This window comes from Microtus pennsylvanicus, chromosome 13, assembly GCF_037038515.1.
Source record: "Microtus pennsylvanicus isolate mMicPen1 chromosome 13, mMicPen1.hap1, whole genome shotgun sequence".
Classification (NCBI taxonomy): Eukaryota; Metazoa; Chordata; class Mammalia; order Rodentia; family Cricetidae; genus Microtus; species Microtus pennsylvanicus.
In genome coordinates this window covers 78,038,402-78,065,279 of record NC_134591.1, presented here as the reverse complement: position 1 = coordinate 78,065,279, position 26,878 = coordinate 78,038,402, and the positions used below count along the sequence as shown (strand labels likewise).

Here is a 26,878-nt window from a genome sequence, read left to right as displayed (position 1 = left end):
TCAGTGCGCCGCCTTCTAAGGACTGTCTCCATCTCCAGATTCCAAAGCTCCGTTCAAGAATAAAGCAGTGCCAGGCGATGGTGGCGCACGCCTTTAATCCCAGCACTCGGGAGGCAGAGGCAGGCGAATCTCTGTGAGTTCGAGACCACCCTGGTCTACAAGAGCTAGTTCCAGGACAGGCTCCAAAACCACAGAGAAACCCTGTCTCAAAAAAACCAAAAAAAAAAAAAAAAAAAAAAAAAGGAATAAAGCAGTATCTTCTTGACAATTGCAAAATCGTGAGCCTTAATTAGCTTAGTTATAACTCACACATCTTCTCAGTCAACCATTCTAGCTATGTTTCAGGAGATTTAAAAAATAGAGAAAGAAAAGCTTTATTATGCCCGTCATAACAAAACTAGCAAATTCCAAGCTCCAGCTTTAAAGACTATTAGGTGGTTTTTACACTCTTCAAAAATTCCTACTATCAACAGTCTCCTTAATGAGCTTCTCCAGAAATAACCACAACCCCTACCCCCACAAAACTCTAGTCTACAATGAAAAGAATGAATCTTAAACTTCAACTCAAGACAAATCTTAAAAAGTTTTCTACCAACGGAAAGAGGTTGTACAAGTCAGCTTTGGAAAACCTAATAATCATTAATCTATTTTCCACAATCATCTGTCTTCCCCAAAATCTCATCTCATTTGAGAAACAATTGTTACTAAATATTATCTAGGTGCCAGGTGTTTGGGGCTAGAAATTTGAGGGGAGAGCTCAGCTCGCTGCCCTCCACACAGCAGCTGCAACAAAGGAGACAAGTGATGAGACTAAGAGCATCTGCTACCAGGACCAGATAGGAACAACATGTGCAAACAAACAAAAGACTGGTCCTGCTTACTTAGCCAACAACAGATAAAACAGTTTGCAATTATATGCTTCAGATGCAGAGAAAATTTTCTTCAGTCATGCCAAAATCATAAAAATTACACACATCTCTCCAAAGCCCATAGATCAATTATGATAGGCCAGAAAAGCCCTCTCTATCAACATGTCAAATACCCTCAGGAATTCAGGAAAATAAAAATGTAACCATCTCTGAGAGGTGACTGAGGAAGGAGTAACAGCACTGACCATCGCAGGTCAGGAGGCTCAAAGTATGCTGTAACACAAACCTAGATTACTTCTTTCCATACAGTAAATGTTCAGAGAGAATTTCAATTTTAAGCTTATTTCGAGAAAAACAAAAGTATTTTAGTGCTCATATAAGTTTTGCATAGACGAATCATGTACTATGCCAAGTCCCTGTAGGCCGTGATATTAGCATCTGAAAATGCATAAAGAAGCCCGTGGCTCTCTTTCTCCACCAAGCAAGCCATGGATCTTCACAGCAATGTGAGGCTCACAAGGAATACCTAAGTCATCAAATTCTTTCATCAGCTCAGTAAACCATATCAGACCAAGTAGTTCTACCCACCTCACACTCGATAAAGCAGAGATCATTTCTGCAAGAGCACACTGCCAAAGAGAGCAAAGGCAAAATCTGAAGCACCTGCACTGCCAGTCCTCTCCATTTTCACAGGAGCCAATTTTCCCTACCTGTCTCTGACCCACTAATTCACATAGCTTCAAGAAATACACCCACACTGCCTCTCCCTCCAAAACAAATAAGTGAACGTTTAAAGCAGTGTTTTTCTCCAGCAGGAATGCCATAAATGTTCAATGTATGTGCTAATCAACTGCTCAAGTGAAGCAGGTGACAGCATAACCCGCATTAAAAACAAAATCTAATATAGAACACAACTTGGAATCACAGGTGTTTCTATTCATAGTGTGTCCCCTGTGCTCTACCATTTGGGAGGCTGGGAAACAGCAAATACTTGCATCTCTCCCAGGGTAGAAGTTATGTTCCAGAAGCGGAGAGACCACAAATAAGTACACATTCCAACAATTTCAAGTGGAGAAGTGATGAGAATCAGGAAGGCTGTAAATGAAGACTATCTAGGATGACCTCCTGAGACGAACGCAATGGTACAATGAGGGAAGAAGCCACAAAGGCACTAGGACTGAGAAGAAGAAGTGTGTATAATCAGCTGACCCAGGCACATTCAATATTCAAGAAGTTGAGCAGACAAAAGGAACAAGAGGAGAAGAGGGACTGGAAACAAGTTTAGAGAGTTTGGGACAGGCAGGGTCAGGAAGGTTGGTCCTGATAGACATTAGAAGACTCGGAGGCCTTGTAAGACGGTTGGTTGTCACTTAAACACATGAACTGACTCTAGCTGACCCTAGCTGATGTTTCAGTAGGGGTGTGAATAGCAAAGAAACAATGATCACACTGGTCAGGACTGAAGAGTTAAATTAGTGGTTAACAGTGCTGTTTGGCCTGGTGATAATAGCACACACTATTAATCCCAGTACTAGGGAGGAAGAGGCAGGCAGTCTTTATGAGTTCAAGGCCAGCCTGGTCTACAGAGTGAGTTCCAGGACAGCCAAAGGTACGTAGAAAACCCGTCTCAAAACAAAACAAAAACAAAAAATGGCTGCTCTTCCAATGGACCCGAGTCGAGCTCCCAGCACCCATATCAGATGTCTCACACTTGCCTGCAACTGCAGGCTGTAAAGAACCTAACACCCTCTTCTAAGGGGGAAGACATGCAAACAAATAAGCAATTTTAAAAAATTTTTTAAAGAAAAAATCATGTCAGGTGTGGTGGTGCACACCTTTGATCCATGCACACAAGAGACAGAGGCAAGGCAAATCTCTGTGAGTTTGAGACTGGTCTGTCTACATAGTGAGTTCCAGGCCCGCCAGAGCTATACAATGAAATCCTGGCTCAGAACAATAAACAAACAAACAAAACCACTAACAAACCCTCCTCACAAAAAAGAAAAACCTGAAGAAGTCACAAGGGCTGACTGCACAAAGCCTGGTAAGGGAGGAGGCTTTCTGGCTGCAGCTCGCCATGGTAGATAGGATGGCCAAGATGGTAGCGGTAGAAAATGGAAAATGTCTGACTTCTATGGGCTTTTCAAATCTTTTCTATGATTTTGCTTACTTGTGTACAACTAGGCCAGCTTTCCAGGTATTTTTAAAACAAAAGTAAACAGGATGTAATGATACACTAGCGGTGACAATGAAGTCACAACAATGGTAAGGAATCTGGCTTGAACAGCTGATAAATGAAGCTACAGTTGTCTGAGATCTTCCAGCACAGTGGGAGAACACATGGTTCTGTTGTTCAACCTCAGCACTGTGGGGGGACAGGACACTCATACAGGATTCTAGTTCTCAATGATCTGGAGCTCCCTCTTCTGACCTCCATAGGCAATACATAAATGGTATACAGATATACATACAGGTAAAAGATTCATACACATAAAATAAAAAATTAATAAATCTTTTAAAAAATAAATTTGTGTTTCAATTTGGTTAATAAAGCATGAAACTAAAGGAGGCCATTGAGGAAGTAAATGAAAACATTTTGACAGAAATGCCAGCTTCACAGAAACACTTATTTCTCAGGCCTGAGTGATGGACATATAAAACACAACACACTTCCCAAATCAGTGCTCTTAAGATTCAGCAAATAGTCAGTTCTTTTCTTTGCAGTTTTCTGATCAATAACAAAATTTAGTAAGCAGGCTGAGTCTCGTTTTATCTAATCAAAGCCAATGACACAAACCACTCTGCTACTTCACCCTCCACAGCACAAAGCACAGGCAACACCTCACCCTGCTTCTCAGGACAAATTCAAAGGGGGCCAGAATTCCAGCTATGATCAGGGTCCAGGCGTCATTTAAGAAAGCCTCACATCAGGCTCGCTGAGAGATCCCATCTCAAAGGAATTAAGGTTAAAGATGATTTTAAAGGGGGGGGGGGGGCATGCAATGCCCTTCCTCCTCCAGCCTATTGAGTGCAGACACAAAGACATACAGACACACACCATCTCTGGTGCGATAAGGGCCATGCATTCTGACAGAAAGTATTTCACAGAGAAAGAGGCTTGGTTTCTGTTCTGAACTAACAGCTATAGTATTTTAAACAGGAAAACATAAAATATCAACTCCAGTGTAAGGTTTGCTTTTGCAAAAGAGTGGAATACAGGATAGGACTGAACAGGAAAATATACCAATGGGGGCTGCAGGAATCAACCTCAATAAAATATGAAAAACTTAAAGCACAAAATAATTAAAGTTAATCACATAATGAAGTAAAACACAAAAATATTTTCTCTTGAATCATGTATTTACTTATGCAAGAAAGCCTGATGCTTCCAAGTTCAGTCCCTGAGCTTTAATCATCTCAGTTGCTCAAGCCAGTCTCCAAAGCACTCAGAGAAATCTAATTAATTCTTTCTCGTTCAACCACACACACACACACACACACACACACACACACACACACACACACACAAATCTGTATTTCTCATATGTTCAATCACACAAAAGGTATTCTCAGGTTTTGTGGCTTACCAAACGTATTCTGTATCTCTGTAACTTACTGCTCCATCACCTGTTCTCACTATTCTCTCTGAAACTACAAAAACAGGATTTTTTTTTTTTTTTGGTGGTGGTGGACTGGAGTGGCCTCTCTGATGCAGCTGGTCGATGTTTTTCACAGTCTACATAGAATAATGTAACTGAAATGCAATTCATGTATCATACAATTGACTGGGTATTTTTAATTATATGTATGTATCTTTGTATGGTTATATGTGCACATGTGTGCAGATCCTAACATGTGTTAGCTCAGGTCCTAACAGCGGTGAGTGCTCTCAAATGATGAACTATCTCTCTCACTCCACAACTGACCCTGTCTCAAGTGCACAATCCCATTTGCACCATTCCCTTTGAAAGATTACAAAACCCAGCAAGTCCTAACTGCTCCTCCATTTCTCCAGTCTCATCTCTCTCCGCCTGCTCCCACCTCCACCCTCTATGGTGGGCTCTGGCTGCCTCAAAACCCTGTCCTGTCCCTGGAAGCCACTTGACTATGAATAGTCTTCCCCTGCCCATAGTCTAACTTCTACTCACCCACAGTTTTTGGCCCTCCAAATCCAGGATTCCTCCGAGGCTCTTTCGAAGTCCAGCCTCGCCAAGCAATGGTGGCGCACGCCTTTAATTCCAGCACTCGGGAGGCAGAGGCAGGTAAATCTCTGTGAGTTCGAGGCCAGCCTGGTCTACAAGAGCTAGTGCCAGGACAGGCTCCAAAGCTACATAGAAACTGTCTCGAAAAACTAAAAAAACAAAAACAAAAAACAAAAAAAAAAAACTCGAAGTCCAGCCTCTCATGCTGAACCACTCTGCCCATGAAATGGGTTTTCACAAATCTCACTGTTGTTACTAGTGACTGACTGACTTGTATCACTCTCCCAGTAACTGCAAAGTCTACCAATATGGATGCTGTAACACAAATTCCTCTAAAGGATTGCTCTCCTCAAATCCTCCTTTCTGTCTACTAACGCTCTGTAACACCAGCTGACAGGAATATCACCAGTGCTTTCTGAGAAGTCTCTTTTCCCTTAGATTCCTGGTCACTCAGGGGACCCACAAAGTCTTTCTGCCTGTGTACCCAGCTGCTCCTTCCACTGATCACTGAGCATGAAGACCATCTCCTCTCAATGTCTTTCCTAAACACATCCAAACTAAGCCAACCTGCTAGCCCCAGAGAAATGACCTCTCCAGGACAGTCTACCTCTGACCTTTGCCCATGCCAACTAGTAATACAAGCTGATCTCTTTAATGCTTTTCCTTCATTCTCAAATGCTAACATCAATAAATTCTGTCAGTGTAACTTATAAACTTCTCTCATCTGATTCATTTAAGCAACTAGCATGGCTTTCCTGGTAGGTTTCTTCAAATCCAGCCCTTCAGATCCCACTGTACTCTTTTGTGGGGAGGGGGGCTTATTTTTGTTTTGTTGTTGTTTTCAGACAACATTTTTTTGTGTGTAGCTTTGGAGCCAGTCCTGGAACTTTCTCTGTAGACCAGGCTGACCTCAATCTCAGAGATCCACCTGCCTCTACCTCCCGAGAACTGGGATTAAAGGTATGCACCACCACCACCACCAGGCTATAATTCTTTTCTACACTATAGCCAGGGTCTCCTTTTTAAAGAGCTAATAACATCATGTTAATCCCACCTTCAATATTTCAGTGTCCCTAGTTAAAAAAAACACACTATAGCTGCAGCATATTCTACGGGATTTCTGTCTTTCCCTGGCTTCATCTTACACCTCTTTTGCATACTGACATTCATATTTGGTCCTTGGGGTACACAGCCCTGCCTCTGTACACCTTTGAAGATCTGCCAACTTAGCCTCCTCTGTGAAGCTCTTCCTTCTGTTGCCTTGCCCCTCTCCTGCCCTTTAGTTTATAGCTCAATAGAAACTACCTCACAACATGATGGACTGTCCAGAATTTTAAGATTTAATTTCTTCACAACACTTTACTCAACTAGAATTTTACATTTATTAACTTTTGTCTTCACCTTCAAGCTGGACGTTCCTTAAAATACTTATTTTAAACTCCTGATTCACTCCTGGCACATGAAGACGAGGGATGAATAATTATTTCTTCCTTCTCACTCTCTTACATAAGTGGGATCTATAAAGAGGCCATTATAAGATTGCCTTGGGAATAACTGAAGCAGTACTTGAGCTGTCTAAGCCATAAACACCATGGTAAGAAGCAACCAGAACAGCACTGTAGGCGAGAGGACTTTAATAATTTAAAGGGTATCCAATTAAACAGCTTCCCTTAATGGCAACCATGGCAGGAGAAGCAGAAGGAGTTCTTATGTTTTAAAAGAGGGCAGAATGCACACTGGAAGCATCAAACTAATATGGGGTCGGCCTAGAGAGATGGTTCAGCAGTTTCAAGTACACACTGTTCTTAGAGATAACGTAGCCAGAGTTTGGTTCCCAGCACCCACATGTAACTCTCGCTCCAGGAGATCTGATGCCTCTATATGTACCTGCATTCATATTCACATACAGACACAAACACACACCTATACATAATTAAGTATAACAAAAATGTTAGAAACTGTTTTAGCATTCCCATTTAAGGAAAAAATGAGCCAGGTGTGGTGGTGTATGCCTTTAATCCCAGCACTTGAAAGGTAGCAGGCAAGCAGACCTCTGAATTGGAGGCCAACCAGAACTACACAGAGAGACCCTATCTCAAAACAACAAAAAGCCCTCAGTGAGCAGCATGGGTCTTCCTTCCAAGAAAAGCAGTTGCAGCCTGGATGCAACAGAAAGCTTCAGAGGTCGGCTACTACTGCTGGTGGCTCCCTTTCAAAGGGAAATCAATTTTCTTTACCTGTTCTCTTTCATATCAACATGTCTAGGAGAGAAAATGTAATGACTTCGCTCTAGAAAAGGAAGTGTCATTCTGACACTTGTATTCATGGTGTGAGAAATCAGGTATTCTCATACATAGCCACCTGCTGCGGAGACTGCCTCAACACATGTCAGGAGTTACTGACAAAGCTGCAAGGTGACACTGAAACATGGCATCAGCAGATCTGTAAGTCAGGGAGAGATAAAACCTTCTCATCTGAAACTGATGTGACACAGACAGTAGCTTTTCCATGGTGTAAAGCGGGCCCGCCTGGCCAAGCCTAACCATCCAAGTGGGACAAGCCCCCAGAACAGTTCACTACCTGCGTGGTCAGTAACTACGATCACAATCAATACCTCTGGAGTCTGTATATGTGTTCTCAGAATTCAGAGCTTACTGAAAAAACAAGGGGGTCAAATGCAGAACGCAGTCTTTGAAGTAAGAAGCAGGAAGCCAAGGCAAATGCTTTTGCTTTCACATACAAGGAAGGCTAGATGCTGAGCGGCACTTCCTTAAATAAGCTTTGGGGAAAAAACTGGGAGAACTAAGATTAATGGAACACCAATTAAAACACTGAATTTCCTCCCAAAAGAGATAGTAAAAAGTACCCAGAAACAACATAGAGGATAAGAAAGTACTCAAAACAGCAAAACCTTAGCAAACAGTTAACATCTCAGCTAAAACGTTAAGAACTGTATTTTAGGGGCTCTGAGGGTAAAAGTGGACCCAGGATTAGTTTCTAACACCCACATGGCAGGCTGTAATATAATTGGCAATGCTGAAGCATGCATGGGCAACCCACATATGGCGGTTTTGCTGAACTTGTCCATATTGGGTCTAAGTTGTCTAAGTTGATGAGGACTGATCAGGTCTCTTCCTCAAGAGGTCACCATATCTCATTTCAGATGGTTATGAGTCCCCATGTTCTGTGGGACAATGGTATGTACCCTGTCACTTGTATTTTAAATAAACGCTAATTGGCCAATAGTAGGGCAAGAAGTAGAGGCAGGGCAAGGACACCAGGAGAATTCTGGGAAGAGAGTCAGTCTGCAATTGTCACCCAGACACAGACGAAATCAGACACAGAGCAAGCAAGATGTGACTGGCTAACACAGACAAGTATTATGGGCTAATATAAGTTACAAGAGTTAATAAGAAGCCTGAGCTACTAAGCCAATCGGGGCATAATTAATGTAGACCTCTGTGTGATTTCTTTGGGATTGAATGGCTATAGGACAGGGTGGAAACCTCTGTCAACACCCATGTGGTTGCTGGGAATTGAACTCAGGACCTTTGGAAGAGCAGGCAGTCCTCTTAATCGCTGAGCCATCTCTCCAGCTCCACACGCCAGCCCCTACTTGTCTGTAACTTCAGTTACAGGGAATCAGATGAAGGCTTCCTTGGGTACAAGGCATACAAACATGGTGCACAGACATACATGCAGACAAAATACGCATACACATAAAAAAATTAAAACAAAAAAACTATTTTATCATTATAATCTGAAGCAGAAATATCCACAGATGAGATGCCCCAGGATATTTCCAATAAAATATTTAGAACCTTGAGGGTTGTGTGTACATGTGCATGCACATGTGTGAGAGCATGTGATGTCAGTACACTTATGGATAGAGACCAGACATTGACATTAAGTACCTTCTTCAGTTGCTCTCTACCTAAATCTCTTGCTCCATCAACACAGCAAGACCAACAAGCCAGTAAACTTAAAAACCCATCTGTTCCCCAGAGCTAGGGTTACAGATGTGTGCTGCCACATCTGGCTTCTTACATGAGGGCAGTTAATTCAAAATCAGGCCCTTGTGCTTAACGCAGCAGGCACCACCTTTACCTCCTCAGCTTTTGCTTGCCTACACTGTCAAATGTGAAGCCTTTGCTCATCACACGCAGAACTGTTGTGCCTTGTACATGGCTCATAGCTGTTTATTCTATTCAGCCTAAGAAGAAAAATCCCCAGTTCACTCTAACAAAGGCTTCTCTTCAGTGATACTCTCAACAACTGGAGCTAGAGAGTTCTTTGCGGGGGGGGGGGGGGGGGGGGGAGGCTGTGCTGTATGCATGACAGGATGCTTAGCAGCAGTCCAGGTCCTTAACCAAGTGGATTCTGCTAGCACAACTCCAAGTTCTAATGAGACCTCTAAAAAAGAAAAATCTCTTCAGATATTGCCACATAGCCTCTGTAAAACAAATTTGCCCACAACCGAAAACCAAACACCTATTTTGCTTTCTTCAAAATACCTATTTTTGTTTTCTTAAAAATTATGCCAGACTAACATGAAATCCACAGAACTAATATTATTACTTTCTTGTCCAGCTAGCTATGGGGGAGGGGCAATAGCATTACAAATGCTCTAATGTGTTCTCTAAAATAAACTGAACTGCCTGAAACAGTAATTACATAGATGTCTCAGGCTGAATTAGGAAAACAGAAGCAAATATACTGAGAATCTGAAGACTGTTAGGAGCAATCACTCTCTGGTGACCAGTTCTGCTCCTGGGGACAGGAAGGGGCTTTAGTCATTGCGCAACTCAAGAGAAAATGAGAAGCCAAAACCAGAGAAATCAAATGCCTATCAACCAAGTACCTGGTCTAAATGGAGGAAAGAATTTTGAAGCTTGCTTTCCCATAGCACAACTGTAAATAGAAAACTAAGAAAGGAAAATAAAACTTTAAGGACAAAGCAAGAGGCTGCAGAAGTGGCTCAATTGGTGAAGTGCTGGCCCTACGAGCATCAGGAACCGACTTCCCCAGAACTCACATGAAAATGCCAAGCAGGATGGTGTGTATTTGTAATCCCAGCAGCACTGTTGAAGAAATGATGGGAGGATTCCTTTGGCTCACTGGCCAGCTAGCCTAGCCTAATTAGTAAACATGCCAATGCAAGACTTTCTCCAAAAAGGAAGTAGATGGACTTGCTGAGGATGAAACCCAAGGTTATCCTCTGGCCCTCACATGCACAAGTATCTGAAGTCAGCCACACAAGAACACGCATTGTAGGATTCCTTTATGTGACAAGTGCAGAAAGAAAAACAGAAAGCAGACTGCTGGTTGCCTAGGACTTCAGGGAAGAGAAAACGATTTTCTGCTGAGGATGTAATATTTCCTTGGGCATGGTGGAAATGTTCTAAAATTACAGTGATAGTTGTCAATATCTGTGAATATACTTGAAGTAGGTAAGTTATAAGGCAAGTACATTATATAAAAGCAGAAACATTATAGCTGTGTAAGAGAAGCTCGGGCTCTGCACCAGCAAAGATGCATCAGTCTGTGAAATTCACAAGGACGAGCTGCACCTCTGTGAATGAGGAAAGCCGCACTTCGGGATGTAAAAACAGTCAAGCACATAAAGTTCTAATCATGAAATGCTGATCGTGAAAAGGCCATCTGGACTGTAGCAACCTTCAACAAGCAAGAAGCCAGGTCAGTCTTACTCCCTCTGTATCACACACTTAGAGAATAAGGTAAACAAGGCTCTAAGACCCCCAAGCCAGAAGCAGTCATGGTACATAAGCTCTTAATGTCTGATGAAGGAAATAACAGGGCAAATTTTATACCAACACGATTACACTTCATACACACATAAGATTTCTAATTCACGGGGACAAATCATATCAAAGGAAGATGGAAGCATGAGACGCACTGGAGCAGGACCACTTACACACTTCACACATTGTCAGGTGAAAGGTCTGGGAAGGCAGAAGCCTAAGTGGAACCTCAATCTGCTGTTTTCTATGTCCAAGTCATTCTAAGTGGTTGTAATTCTTTCTAAGGTTGGCCAGACTTACTGACCTAGAAATCTTAGTGAGCCTGTGTGATTCAAAGACTAGGCAGAAAAGCCACTAGAACTATTCCTTTTCAGATCCCAGCAACTGCTGGTTGACCAGGGAGGAGAAGGCTTGTAGAATTTCCAGAAGCTGGGAGACAGCACTTAAAAATACAGAAGCTATAAGACCCACCATCGAATAACATCTCTAGAGCAGATTTTTCTGTCTATTTCTCCCTCATTTCAGCACTGCCCAAGAAACTCTAAATACATAGAATCCCATAATCTCTAAACCCATAGAACCAACCCACAATCTAGTAGAAAAGGGAAGACAGCAAAATGCTGTAATAAACAGTATTTTAATTAAGATAAACACTACGAAAGAAAGGGTAGGTACAGTGATGAGGAGGTTATTAATTTATTTAAGGCAATCACTAGCAAGAAGTCATTTGCCATGGAGTAAAGAATCGTGAAGAAGGTGGCATTCTGAGATGAGAAACAGGCAAATTCAAAGGCCTAAGACAGGAACCCCCTTGTAAAATGTCAAGGTGCTGAAGAGGCTGAGGACAAAGAAGGATTAGAGAGATGGAGGGGCAGCTGGGTAGCATCTGTCCAAAGCAGAGAAAGCCTGGAGCAGGATTTGTCTTCAGAAATCTGGAAAAAAATCTGAGCAACATGTTATCAGACCCCTGGTCTAAACTCCTGAGGTTAGGAAACAGTTAACTGTTAGGCAAAGCAGTGGTTTGGTTTAAGATGCACTCTACAATCATCTGTGTATGGCAAGAGACTAGGCATGAAAGGAAACGAGAGAGTCAAGAAGGCAGTAGGATTAGGCTCACACTTAGAAAGGAAGAGTCTCCACCGACCCATATAGGAGAAAAAAAAAGAAAAAAGGAATTTAGAATGTGTTAGGTCTGAGCTGCCTTGCAGATAAAATACAGGCATGGGTTAAAAGGTCAGAAAGCTCTGGCTTACATTTAAATCTAGCAGCACAGAAACAAGACAACAACCACGACACAGGGTGGTATCAAAATGAACCATTTGTAATAAGAGTCAAGGTAGAAAAGAACACACGGAGGCTGGATCCCCTGCCAGACACACTGCTTACTTACATACACCAGGTATGTATGGTGGCACAGCACTTGAGAGGTATAGGAGGAACACAAGGAGTGGTGTGGGGAAAAGAGAAAAAAGAAAAACTGAAATAAATAGGGTATTATGGACAAGCCAGTAAGTTTGTGAAGGAGGTGGAGGAGCTGTGTGAGGATGTCATTGGAAACTCTTACATGGAAACAATACACACATCTATTCACAGAGAAACTCTCAGACTTAACAAGTGACTATAGACAAATTCAACATCAATGCTACTACCAAATGCTACATTTAATAAAATCTAAGCAGCTCCAGTCCTGGCTGGTTCCCACTGGAGGAAGATACATCAGATGGAAACACTTCCCCCTGCTGTTTCTCAGGGAAATACAACAGCTGCCCAAATGAAAACTTTTGCCAAGCTAGAAAAATAAAGGAAGAAAAATTGTTCAAATGATTCTCACACTACAAATTAATGAACAGCTTTACAAAACTGCAAAAACGGCTTTCTAACATTTTAAGATTCACTTAATATGGTAAGCACACAAGTGAAAAAACAAAATTTTGGGCTGGGAAGATGGCCCAATAGGTAAAAGCACTTGCTTTGAATGCCTAAGAAGTTAGGATTCACCCCTGAAGGTAGAATACCATATACTTTTAATCCCAGGCAGTGAAAGACTGTCTCAAAGAGAAATGGCCAGGGCAATTGATTGGTAAAAGTACTTACCACAAAATCTGACGACCTGAACTTGATGCCTGGAACCTACATGGTAGGAGAAAATAAAGTAACTGCTGTCCTCTGAGCTCTGCGTATGTGCTATGAGCATCCACACACACAAAATATACACACATATGCACTATACATGTGCAAACAACAGTAAGTAAAGAAAAAGAGTGGGCATCACTACCAAACAGTGCCCACGGCCGCCTTCAAGCCTCCGCATACACATGTGTACACTTAGGCACACACGGGTGAAATTTCAACCACAGGGAACAAAGTGAGAGGTGGTGAGAGGTTTCACCAGCAATACAAAGTAGGTATCACAAGCTGAATCTGAGAGGATTAAGTGAAATAGGCAAACATGACATATTTTTTTATGAAAACAGGTTTTTAAATATCTGATAAGTAGGCTTAATTAGATTTTCTTTTTTAAAAAGATCTATGTGCAAATTATTTAACAGTAGAAGTTATTTATTAAACAGGAAAGGCTAAAAATGACTTACAGCCAGGGGCACAGTTCAGTTGGTAAAGTGCTTGTATAATATCCCTGAAGCCCTGGGTAAACTCCCCAGCACTAGATAAACCAGGCATGGTGACAAATGGCTATAAATCCCAGCACTTGGGGAGGATGAGGGGGCGGGCAGAACAATCCAGCTAGACCCTGGAGGAGGATGTGCCAGACAGAGATGGGTGGAGAGGTTAGATGTCCACATGCAAGTTTTCAAAGAGTAAAGTGGTTAATGAGGAAAAATACCTCAGGAGTAGAGATCCTGCAGACTATCATCTGCCTCCTGCTGGGTAGTCCCCCACCCCTTTGACTACAAGATCTTAGAAGGAAATACTCAAAATAAACGTCACTAACAAATCTAACATAAGAAACATGGCAGCACCCTTAGATCAGGTATTTACAACAGCAATCTTTAATATTACTTGAAAGTAAAATATTAATTCTACATGCCAAAAACAAGGAATAAAGGAACTTGAGATATGTAATCAATGGTATGTAGAATTAGGGAGGCAGCAAGTATAGACTCGGAATAATTTTTAAATGTCTACCCTTGAGTCCAAGAATAAACCCACCCTTCACATTACAGTAGTAATTTGTTTGTGACAACCAGCTTTATAGGATAATAAAACGCCTTCACAGAGAGCAGACCCCAGCCCTACACAGCACGTCTCCAGTGAAAAGCTCGTTTGGCCCCTATTCCGAGCACACCACCCAAGATTTAAAGGAACCAGTACAAGAGCACATCATCAGTTTCCTACAGAAATGTAACACCTCCCTATAGTAGTCTGTTCAGATCTTGGGAAGAAAAGGTCATTACTTTAAAAACCATTAATTTGTAAGACAAAGGACTCCAAAAGATAAGTGCCAAAAAAGAAAAATATTATGTTTCTTTAAAGAATGAGATAAGAAAGGTTAATGCTATAAATACTTTTATATTGAAAGTATGCTTAAATTAAATTGATAGAATATGATCTTAAATGTCAGCTTTAGTTTAATAACATCTACAAAGGTACAGCTTCTCAATAAACCACCAGCTTAAGCAAGGCTTCATCCTGACATTTATAAATTATTAACACAGGCTGTAAGTATCACTAGGTTAAGAGATAACCCCTTGATTTATAGAACTGAACATTATCATTAAAAGAAATTTTATTTAAATTTTTTTAAGGTTAAAAAAAGAAAAAGCAGCAGCAGTTTTTCAGTCTAAACCACATAAATACTATTGGATGGTAGAGGAGGAGGAGACCTGAGTAACTAGGCAAGGAAGCAGAAGGCAGGAAAAGGAGTAGCCTCAGTTCTACAGAAAGCTAGAGCAGAACAGACAGATCACTGTTGAATAGTAACTGGTGACACTGAGCCCAAGTGCAGGCCACAGAGACTGAACTTCCTCCATAGGCAAGCAGATCGCCCATCAAAATTGGCAAAGGTCACGTGCTGACAGGCTTAATCAATACCACACAGCTATTTTTTCCCCCTAAGCTTTGATCTCATATAGTGCAAGATAAAAAGACAGTACAGCAATGGACAGATATGTTAATTAAATACAGCCTGGATCCCAACTGTTCAAAGCTAAGTCCCCTTGATCAATTTCCTCAATTTTGTAGTCAAGGAAAAATTAAACCTATAACGAAATGCTCATTCCATACACTACAACCAACCACAAAAATACCAGATGCTCAGTTTATTGCCCAAAGTAAAGACATACAAAGAACTCTAGGCTCTGGTTACCTTAAAAGTTTCCTGGAAAATGCAAGCAACACTTCAGAACATAAACTGCCTAAACAACTGGCAAGTAACCTGAAGTGGGGGGCTGAAATGTAACAGGAACAGAGTTGCAGCAACACTCAAGAATAATTCTCTCATACACACCAGCAAACCAAACTTCTTAGGGAAAGCTTTCAATGGAAAAACTGTCACTTTTGGTTCTAGTTAATCTGACCACATCTATGAGACCTGGAGAAATGCAGACTTCTTTCCTTGCTCTCCCCCTAACTTACCTTGCAAATTCCAAAGGGACAGCATGATTAACCACCTAGACACTGTATTGTAGCAATCAGCAATTCATGGTATTTTTTAACCAGTTGAATATGATGTGTGCTGTGTCTTTCCTATAGGTGTGTGTCACTTCTAATATCTTAAACAAAATGACAAGACACAAACGATGTAAGAATCACTTCAAAATATATAAAACTACAGACTTATGGAAAAGATCCAATAATATTAAAGGGCAGATTTCATCTGCAAAAAAAGCACAGAAATCATCACTGGTAAAAGATTTTTAGGTGCTGGAGAGATGGCTCAGTGGTTAAAAGCATTGCCTGCTCTTCCCAAGGTCCTGAGTTCAAATCCCAGCAACCACATGGTGGCTCATAACCATCTGTAATGAGGTCTGGTGCCCTCTTCTGGCCTGCAGGCATACATGCAGACAGAATACTGTATACATAATAAATAAATAATTTTTAAAAAAAAAAAAAAGATTTTTAAAGCATTCTGAGAGTCCCACCCCATCCCCTAGATCTAGATGAGCTCTCCTCTCCACTGTGATCACCAATAAGGTCCTGTAGTCTCTGCACTATAAACACTTCCTACACACAGGAGGCTTGGCCAACAACCTGATGGGATGAAAACCACATCTGTCTGGAATTTGAAACGTTGCATGCAAGCAAGGTAACGTCAGAAGTGCAATGAGGTAAGAAACAGAAAAAGGGTGGAAGTGTGGGTTGGGGACCTGAGGAGCAGCCAAGAGATTTTAGTTTGAGAAAGTGCTGGCTGTGTAGGTACTGCCTGTGTCAAGCTCTTCATGGAACTAATTACCAGACAGCAGGAAAAACAATCTGACTCCAGAAAACAGGAGAACAGGAGAAATAAAGTCAAAGGAATGAATGTGACAAGCTGAGAGGGCATGAGATGAAGACACAGACTGTTCGGAGACCTTCTGACAGGTAGCCCCAAATCAACAAGCACATTATTATTACTAAAATTTCTGTGTAGCTGTATACAGCAGGCACACACCTTAAATCCCAATACTCTGTGAGTTCCAGGACAGTCAGGAATAAGCAGTGAGAGCCTATTTATAAATAATCAAAAACCAACCAAACAAACAAAAATCCTGCAAAGTGAGTGTGGGACACGTTGTTTTATAAATATTCCTAATATTTAATCTGTTATCGTCTAAAAGTCCCAAAAGTCCACAGGTGAGAACACTGATCAAGTTGGTCATCGATAAAATCAAAACCTACAGAAATGCAGTAAATTCCAGTGCAAATTGTATCATTACAAAACTTACAAATGGCCAATGCCAATTCCTACCCCAAAGAAGAAGGGGAAAGGGGAGGAAATAAGGACATGAAAAAAACAAGAATATAGCTCAATTTAACCAGTCCTAAGAATTTTTGGTAGGAATCTGATTTCCGATACCTACCAAGTCAGCATATGACTGACTACTGTGCTGATTTGAAAAGATAAGAAACAGGGTCAAGTGACCCCTGTTACCATGTTCCTGGATCAGGTCAAACAACCATGTGAAGACAGCCCTTTCAAAAAAAAAAAACCTCCTAAATTGAGAGCCCAGTATCTTTTACAAAAAATAAAGGAGAGCTGGGTATGGTGGCACATACCACATTCAGGAGATACCATGTTTGAAGTTAACCTGAGCTACATTTAAAAAAAAAAAAAAAAAGTCTGTCTCAAAAAGACCAAAAGTAAGAGAAAGCTACCAAAAGCTTTCTCCATGTAAAAAGCTTGCCTAGCATGTGATGAGCCCTGGCTTCAAACCCCATCCCCAGGAACTAAGTAAATACATAAGCAGTAAACAAGAATCCTAGGGAGAAAGTCTTCATCCTAACACCACCCTCAGGGACCTCTGCTTCAGTGTCCCTTTCATCTAGGCTCCTCACCAGTGCAAAAGGCAGAACCTACTTCCAAATAACCAAAGGACTGTCAGGACAGCATGCAAGTGACCATTAGCTGCTTCCTCTCTCGGAACAAACTGGAAGAAAATGTAAAGAGAAGCTCTATGAATTTTTAGTCCTTTCACTTATCTTGGGCCCCAAATCTTACACTTCATAAATACAAAGACTACCTAATCTTTTTTTTTAAATAAATATTTATTTATTATGTATACAATATTCTTTCTGTGTGCATGTCTGAAGGCCAGAAGAGAGCACCAGACCCTATTACAGATGGTTGTGAGCCACCATGTGGTTGCTGGGAATTGAACTCAGGACCTTTGGAAGAGCAGGCAATGCTCTTAACCGCTGAGCCATCTCTCCAGCCCCCCGACTACCTAATCTTTTGTCTTAAGTTTTAATATTTTCAATTCAGAGCCTGTATATAAAATAAATACTATCTCTTCTTTCAGAAAAGGGCTACTCTGGTCATCCTTCCTTCCCAACTCATCAATACAAGCCTTCCATGGGGACATGCTGTGCTTGGGCTTGCCCCTTCCTAATAAGACAAAATGGTGATAAAAACAAACACCATAGGCCTGTGAGAAGACAATCTACGTAAAGCACCAATCCATACATACAGTACTCAGCAAATACTAGTTATCACTGGTGATAGAACCAGCAGCCAAGGGTCTCCAGCGAACATATGCTTTGCTAACGAGAAGCTTGCCTTAGCTCCTCTAAAAGACCCTCCCAGGTCCAAGTCAGTCAACTTCCTCAGCCTAAAGAACCCACAAGAGTAGGCAGTAGGCTATATTTACCCTGAAAGGACTCAAACGTTTGATGAGCACAATCTATTTGACTTCATTTTTCATTAGCCACTAACAAGTTTTCTTCTTTCATAACTGAAGAGCACAGATTCTGAAGGCAGGCTGATATGGTTCTCATTGGTAGCTTTTTGATGCTGATTTTGTCTTTTGCTTTTTTAAAAAAAACTGTTTATAAGCACATTTGTGTGCTTGTTGTCTGTATATGCTATGTGCAAGGGAGTCCCATAGAGCTTCAGATCCCCTGGAACTGGAGTTACAGAGAATTATGAGGTTCCAGATGTGGGTACTGGGAACCAAACCTAGGTCCTGTGCAAGAACATCAAGAATTCTTACCTTTTAAGACAGTCTCCCTGCATAGTTCTGCTGACATTGAGATCACAACATGATTGAGGCTGGCCTCAAACTTGGGACCCTCCTCTCCTCTTTCTACCTTCCAAGGGCTAGGGTTGAGGATTCACATTCAGTTTATGCAGTAATGGGGAAGAGACCCAGGGTTTTGCACCGGCTACACAAGCACTCTACTAACTGAGCTATCTCCAGCCCTACTTCCTCCACACAAGCACACTACTAACTGAGCTATCTCTAGCCCTCCTTCCCTTTTTGGGGGGGTGGGAAGAATTCGAGACAGGGTTTCTCTGTGTAGCTTTGGAGCCTGTCCTGGTACTGGGATTAAAGGCATGAGCCACAACTACCTGGCCTCCTTTTTAAAATACTTGTTTAAAAGGCTACTAGAGGCTTTATCTTAAGTAAACAGAAGCTCTTATCTTACACATAATAATACCTTTATGCTCCCCATTCACCCCAAATATCGCTAAAAGAAAATAAATACAAAAATCAAATGTAGCTAACACTGTCCCAGTTGTTACTGATACAAGGTCACAACACTCAATTAAGACTGCTCTCGGGCAGTGAAGGCAAATAGCTGGCTGCTAGCTGCAAAATGTCTACGGAGTTAATTAAACAAAAGTTAAAAGCCAGTTCCTTGATCACATTCCTCACGTTTTAAGTGATTTCAAATCAAGTATGTGTGTCCAGCAGCTACTATATCAGAGACAAAACATGTCTGTCACCACAGAAAGTCCATTTCCACTGATCTAAAGGTGAATATGCGTAGATAAAAAAAAATATTAAGAATCCTATTTCATCAGTAAAGCTCTCTCTTCTAATCCACCCTAAATTGCTTCTGGTAAACCATGGGACTTAGTTTTTGTCTCTCACAAAGGCAATACATCATAATTCTGAGAAAAGAGAGCAGGAGTCACACAGCAATCTGAATCTCTGTCTTCTATTCTTTCAGCAATTTACACAACTTGACCTGAGGAAAAAAGAACATTTCCCCACTATAGCTTGTTCAATACAGCCACACTTGCCGGGTGTTGATCACAAGTTACACTGTCTTATATGGTCAACATTCTCTTCGTAAATTCTCCTTTCCGTATCAAGTGCCCCTGACTCCCTCAATGTATTATCCTATCATTCACAACAGAGCTGACACAGTCTCTGGCAGACAGACTGTATACAATGACAGTCTGAAAAACTCATGAGTTTATCCACTCTCAGGGCTCCTGTGATCCCCTGTACAATAGTCCTGTGGGTGTGCAGGAGACTGCCTTTCCTTCATCATAAAAACAAAGCCTTGATTTCTGCGAAGTCAGTAAGTTACCTCTGCATTTACAACACAGAATGATAGGCAGAGCTATTTTTCTGTAAGACTGAGCATTTAGGGATATATGTTTTCCTTTGCTTTTTTTTCAAGAATGTAACAACACTGCAAAGCACTCTGTGAGAATTACACCAGCCTGACCTTTCATTGTTTGAGTATCACAGGGGCCTCATGCACAGGAAGGAAGCCAGCAGAAGGACCCGTGACTCAGAATTCACATGCCTTCACATGTCTGAACAAGAGCCAGGAGTGGTGGTGCACACCTTTAACCCAACACTCAGGGAGTCAGAGTAGGTAGATCTCGACGAGTTCAAAGCCAACCTGGTGTATATAGCTAGACCCAGGTCAACAAAGTCTATAAAGAACTCCTGTCTCAAAAAAAACAAACTAAAGAACTTGAACAATAAAGTTTTCATAACGTAATACAACGGTAGAGATTTTAAAACAAGAACCTAAGTAGAGTTTTGAGGAACATAAGAAAGGAAGTGTCTATGGAAGACCTCTCGAAGAAGGAGACAGCCAGTGGGGAGCTCAGGAAGCAAGATAAACTTGTTTTTGTTTGGTGATTACTATTCTGACTTTTTGGATTATTATTTTATTACAAGCAGAAAACACTTTGAGTGTCTGCACTGTATTTCTCTGGCACACTTACTTCTTTTTGCCTTCAAGTCCCAGACATTGATGGTCACTGAGCAGAAAGGCCAGTTACCTGTCACCAGAAGAAGACAATGCATGAACAGCTGTTCCCTTCTAGCCAAAAAGAAACTTATGACTCTGAGAAAATACGCAAAACTGAGAATGATGGTGTGCAAACAAAATTTCCCTGGGGAATTCTAGCTAGCTTGACTTCAAAGAATTGGGTAAGACTTTCACAAGCAGGAAGGAATGATTTAAGAACAAGACAGAAAGGCATATGGATCTTTAAAAAAAAAAAAAAAAGAGGAAGAAGTCTTTGTTGTCAAGCTGAGTAGTCAGGAAACCAGAACTGTGGGCTCAAGGCAAATGGAAATAGAGTCTGTAAAATGTAACAGCTGTTTAAAGGGGTGGGGATGGGGGGAGACATGGACTCAGCCAGGATGAAAGGAAAAGAAAGAATTAAACCGCTCCCCCAGGAGGGTGAAGCCAAGTACTGATTTAGTAGTAAGAGCACGGTTATTCACCACTCACCTCCAGCCCAGGTTGGAAACTGCAAACTAAGATTAAAATCCACAAAAAGAGTGGGCATGTGAAGTAGCATGTGTGCATGTGCGTGTGCGTATACACGCGTGCGCGCGCGCACACACACGCGCACACACACACACACACACACACACACGCACACACACGCACACACACGCACTCGCATATCACGTCTCACTATTAGGAGCCAGAAAGTCCCATATTCTGCACTGACACATGTTTGTTTGTTTGTTTGTTTGTTTTAAAGCAAATACTGTACAAATGCTCAAATACAGGTCAAATTTTTCAAAGGCTTAACCATCTGCATGGGAAATCAAAGAAGGGAACTGAGAAAATATAAAACAGAACAGAAACAAAATAAAAATCTGAAAACACTTCATAAACTAATTATAAGCACTAACAGAAAGAAATAGTAAAAATGGGACAGTCCCAAGAAATAGATTTCCTAAGCTTTTAAAACCATTTGTCTTTCCCAACCTTCACATAAGAGGAAGATAAACCACTCAGAAAGAAAAATAAAGCAGGAGAGAGAGCAACAACAGCAGGAAGCTGCAGACAACGCCTTGCAGTGGGCAGGCACCACAACCATGCAGGAAGACTACACAAAAGAAATAAATTACTGGAATCTCATGGGCAACTATTCAGATACTAAATTATTTGTAATAACCAGGGAATATTTACATTAATATTTTTGTCAAGTGCCTTGAATCTAGGGTTTCAGAAGCCACTGTTTACCTACTCATTTTGAAAAATAAGATAGTTTGGATCTTTGGTTTAAGTAGGTTTTAATTTCCATAGTAAATATTTAACTTTAGAACATCTAGCATTATGGCAAAAGGGCAAATATTTACTTGACTTAATCATTATATATTATTCTATTTCCCCTATAAATACACAATGTAAGGTGAAACCTAAAATTCATGCCTAAATTTGGTCAGAGATTAAAATATGCTTTTAAATTTATAAGGGTAACCAGTCTATATACCATAGCCCTTTTACTAAATCAAAATAATCAAATGATATTTTTAAATACTCTAACAGCACACAGGGATTTTTAAAAGATAGTCAACTCAAATAACTACTATAGGTTTTTTTACATGCTGTGTATGTGTGATACTGTTTTTGTTAAGGATCGACAAGATCTCACACCTAGACCACAGGCTGTATCACTGAACCACACTGTCAGCTGCACTATCCCTGGACATTCACAGGTCTCAGTCCAAAGACAGAAGACCATCTTGGATTGGAGTTCTACTGTAGGCCACCATCAGGGAAACAGGACCAGAATGGAGGAGAACAAATGCTCATCCATATTGGAAGATTAGAGCAACCACAATCGTTCACCTTGGTTTAGGTTTAAATACAATCCTCTCCACAGCAGAACAGATCTCCACACGCTCTTGCTTCACTGCGACCCTGAAAGGTCCACTAAGATGGCAGATTTCAACACATGCAGCTATGCTGCCAGCAGCCCACACTGACAGACAGGGATTTCCGCCTTTGTTAACCACAGGCTTTGCCCTGAACAGAAGCTCTGTCATAACTTGAGATTAAAGTCTGTGTGGCAAGGACTTGCTCCTTTCCTTACTTAAGAGTACAGGCAGTGTGTGCCTGGCCAGTAGATATGTTCCTCATAATTTCCTGACTAGTAATTTACGTACTATGACAGAATAAGTTCTTCTCAATTCAATATAAATTATGCTAACAAGCACAGCATTTGGAGTTGCTCAACCTACATACACAATCAGTTTCTCTTCTAAGGGACTATAAAAAACTGTCCTTGTATCAACTTTAATAACCAATCTAGTTGAGTTCCTCAGAGAAAATGACTGCAATCACTATCATTTTACAAATGTGTTTCCTGGTTCAAGATAGAAATGTTCACTAATTTAGACTTCAGGTGTGCGGGTGACAAAACTGTTATCTACAAAATAAAAATAACTCAACTAATCCCACTAACGACTCTCTACACAGAATTGAAGGTCTGTAATAACTGCTTAGGAATAGTGACTCTCTGCTGGGCAAGATAGGATCTTAGGAGTTGGAGACAGGATGATCCAGAATCATGGTCACCCTTCTTTGGGATTTCAAAACCAGGCTGTGGAACGAATGTCATCTCAAAAGCCCAGCAGGGAAGAACAGGCTCTGGAGACGTAACTCCAGTACAGTTAGACAGCAGGGAACGCACCTTACTCAGGCACACCAGCCACATTCATGCGTTCTAAGGTCTTTCACATGGCTTAATTCGATCCAAAATACAAACCCCCGAGACTTAGGAAGATAACACAGTAAACAGAAAGAAATGAAACCACTTAATACAAAGATTTTTGAAGCGGAAAACTGGGGAAGCCCAGAAATTCATATCACAAACTGGGTTTTGCTTACCAACTTGATATTTACCTCATTTTTTCCACCTTTAAATAAAGAGATACCATATTCAGGAGGCAGAGGCAAGTGAATCCTGTGAGTTCAAAGTAAGCAAGTCTACAAAGTGAGCTCCATACCAGCCAGGCTACACTGGGAGCCCCTGTCTAAAAAACATATTAAGAAAAAATAAATAAATAAACAAGAGTGGGTATAGAGAGAGTGAGCCCAGAGGATGGCTCATGAAATAAAAGGTGTTTGCTGAGAAAGTGTAGTGATCCAAATTCAATCCCCAGAACCCATGCATAGGTAAGTGAGAGGAGAAAACTATTTTCACAAAGTTGTCCTCCAACTTTCATAAGCATGCTGTGATACACATGCCCCCTCAGCACGTGTGAACCAGCAAACAAAACAGTCAATAAAAACTTAAAGACTGGGGTATAGTTCTGTGGTAATGAACTTGCACCTGGCACAAGTGCTCTAAATTTGAGCCCTGGCAAGGCAAAAAAATAAGAGACAACGACAGGAGGAGGTACGGACAGACGGACAGAAACAGACAGAGAACTCTAGAAAGGATGTTCAAGCAAAAGGAAAAGGCAGACACACTGAAGCTACTGCACAGTTCAATGACACCAAGGCCCTTTCCTCCTTGTTTCTCTTCTCATCTCATTCCACTCTATGCCTGTTCTTATTTTCCCTATCTCAGAGAGGAGCACCAAAGGGCACTATGACTTAGACGTAATAACTCTACTAAAGGACTAAAGAAACATAATTGCTAGACACTGCTGAAGACAAGAAAGAAAATCCCTCTTCTATAAAGCTCCTCCGAGACTAGAAAACCTCACAAACTATTTGCTACAGGTTGCCTCAGGTAGAGAAGGACACATAATACCCCAGACTGAAAGGTGTCATATTTTACAAAATACAAATAAAGATCCAAAACAGACAAAACTTCATTATGGAAGAAAATTTTAAAATATATGTTTATGACTTTCATGTTTCTCTTAACATTTTTTATGGGTATATCTGTGTAAGCTTATGTGCACCACAAGTGTACAGGTGCCCACATGGCCAGAAAAAGATATTGGGATCCGCTGGAGCTAGAGTAATGGGAACTAAACCTGGGTCCTCTGTTAGAAAAGCAAGCTTTTAACCAGAGCCAACTCTCCAGCCTCACTTGGATATTTCCAAAAACACCAATACCATAATAATCTTAGTTTGGAAACAATCTTACCACACCAGGTCCTCTTTCAAAGATAAGCTAACAACACTGATTTTCAGCACTGACCTTACAGTATCACACTAGAAGAGATTCTTTTTTGTTTAGTTTTCTTTTATTAGACAGGGTTTCTTTGTGTAGCCCTGGAACCAGCTCTCTATATAGATCACGCTGGCCTTGAACCCAAAGATCCATCTGCCTCTGTCCAAGTGCTGGGATTAAAGGCTTGCGCCACCACCTGGTCCTGGAAGAGACTCTAGCAATGATTATCTACCACCTTACCCGCACAATCCTAAATCTGTCATGATTCAAAGGTTACCGAAAGAATTTGTTCCAGAATATTTTAATAACCAACTACATTTTCAATGAATCACTGCACTAAATAGGTAAGACATATAAAAACATCAATTCTGCTACAAAATCCAGTTTCACCAACCATCATGCACAAAGAAAAGATTTCTCATTAAAGAAAATAAAAGATGTTGTGCAATAATGGCACAATAATGGGATAACCAACTACTTTCTGACTGAATTTGAGGTTTGCTTCAAGAGACTGAATTCATGCCTACTACTATAAACATGATGCCTAGTACAAGAGTCTGGGGAGGTCACAGGTCCTAGAGAGAACCTACTTGTGTTTGCTACATGAACGTGTTTGTCAAGCGGCCTTGTACACGTTTAGGCACACAGACTGTGCTGCTCTCCCCATAGCCTAAAGGCTTTCTGCAAATGAGCAGCAGTTAAGGCAGAGACTTAGAACCAGTCAGTGCACTGAGAATAAGTGCCTTGTGAATGTTCGACCCGCATCAAGAACATCTACAACCCCAGTTCCCCAAACGGCTTAAGGAACATCTCAGAAAAGGAGGTAGAAAGAATGTCAGAGCTGGGGCACTGATGGGGAAAGATGCTATAAAATGCTGTCTTTCGAAAACGCACATCATGTCTGAACACTCCACTGCACTCATTAACTCGACAAAGCTATGATTAGCTGCACAAGATCAGTCACCATTTCAACTAACTGGACCCCATGGGTTACACAGATAAATACATAAATAAAAATTAAAAAATAAAGAGAGGGGAACTGGAGAGATGGCTCAGAGGTTAAGAGCACTGGCTGCTCTTCGAGAAGTTCTGAGTTCAATTCCCAGCAATCACAAGGTGGTTCACAACCATCTATAATGGGATCTGGTGTCCTTGCATAAAGTCATACATACAGATAGAGCATTCCTATACAGGAATAGATAGATCGATAGATAGATTAGATAGATAGATTAAATAAATCTTTAAAGAAAATAACGAGAGACCATGAAAGTGGAAACGGGACATGCTGGGGGGTGTCTGGCAGGAGTGACTGGAGAAATTAGGGGTGGATATAATTGGGATATATTGTATACACATATACAAAGAATAAAACATAATCTTTTTTTGTTTTTTGGGGGGAGGGGGTTCCCCAGACAGGGTTTCTCTGTAGCTTTTGGAGCCTGTCCTGGAACTAACTCTTGTATACCTGGCTGGCCTCAAACTCACAAAGATCTCCTTGCCTCTGGCTCCCGAGTGCTGGGATTAAAGGCATGTACTACCACCGCCTTAAAAGTATTCTTTTAGCTGGGCCGTGATGGCTCACACCTTCAATCCCAGCAATTTCTGAGGAAACCCAGAAATTCTCATTACAAGCTGGGTTTCATTTATCAATGTGTCATTTACCTCATTTTCTCCACCTTTAAATAAAAGGATATTGCACTTGGGAGGCAGAGGAAGGTGTATCCCTGATTTCAAGGCCAGGACAACCTACAGGTAGAGTTCCAGGGCAGCCAAGACTACACAGAGAAACACTGTCTTAAAACACAAAAACGAGGCCAGGCGGTGGTAGTGCATCACCCAGCACTCAGGAAGCAGAGGCATGCAGACTCCAAAGCTACAGAGAAAATAAAACAAAAAAATAAAAAAAAATCTATTCTTAGTAGGAAATTAATGGCGCATACCTTTAATCTTAGCAGAGGAAGGTGGGTCTCTGTTTGGAGTACAGCCTGGTCTGCAGGGTTCCAGGATGGCCAGAGAAACATTGAAAAACCCTGCCTAATTTTAAAAAAAAAAACTAATCTTAACTACACTATGCTAATTATACAACTCCGTGGCTATGCTTTCTAAACACATTCATTACTGTATGGTTTTAAAATAAATTAATTGCCTGGTGTGGGAATTTAATTCCCAATAAATCTTATTAAGGAAAAAAGTTAGGCTTTAAATCTCAAAGAAATAACTTTTATGATCACAAATAATATCTAGTTCCTGGTTACTTTGTTAGCA

The 26,878-nt window shown here is 41.0% G+C and overlaps 1 protein-coding gene across 2 annotated transcripts in view; it reads right to left on the bottom strand.

Moving 5' to 3' along the window:
- Positions 1-26,878, bottom strand: part of Rere (arginine-glutamic acid dipeptide repeats) — a 366,134-nt gene that overhangs the window by 237,029 nt on the left and 102,227 nt on the right. The window lies entirely within an intron of this gene.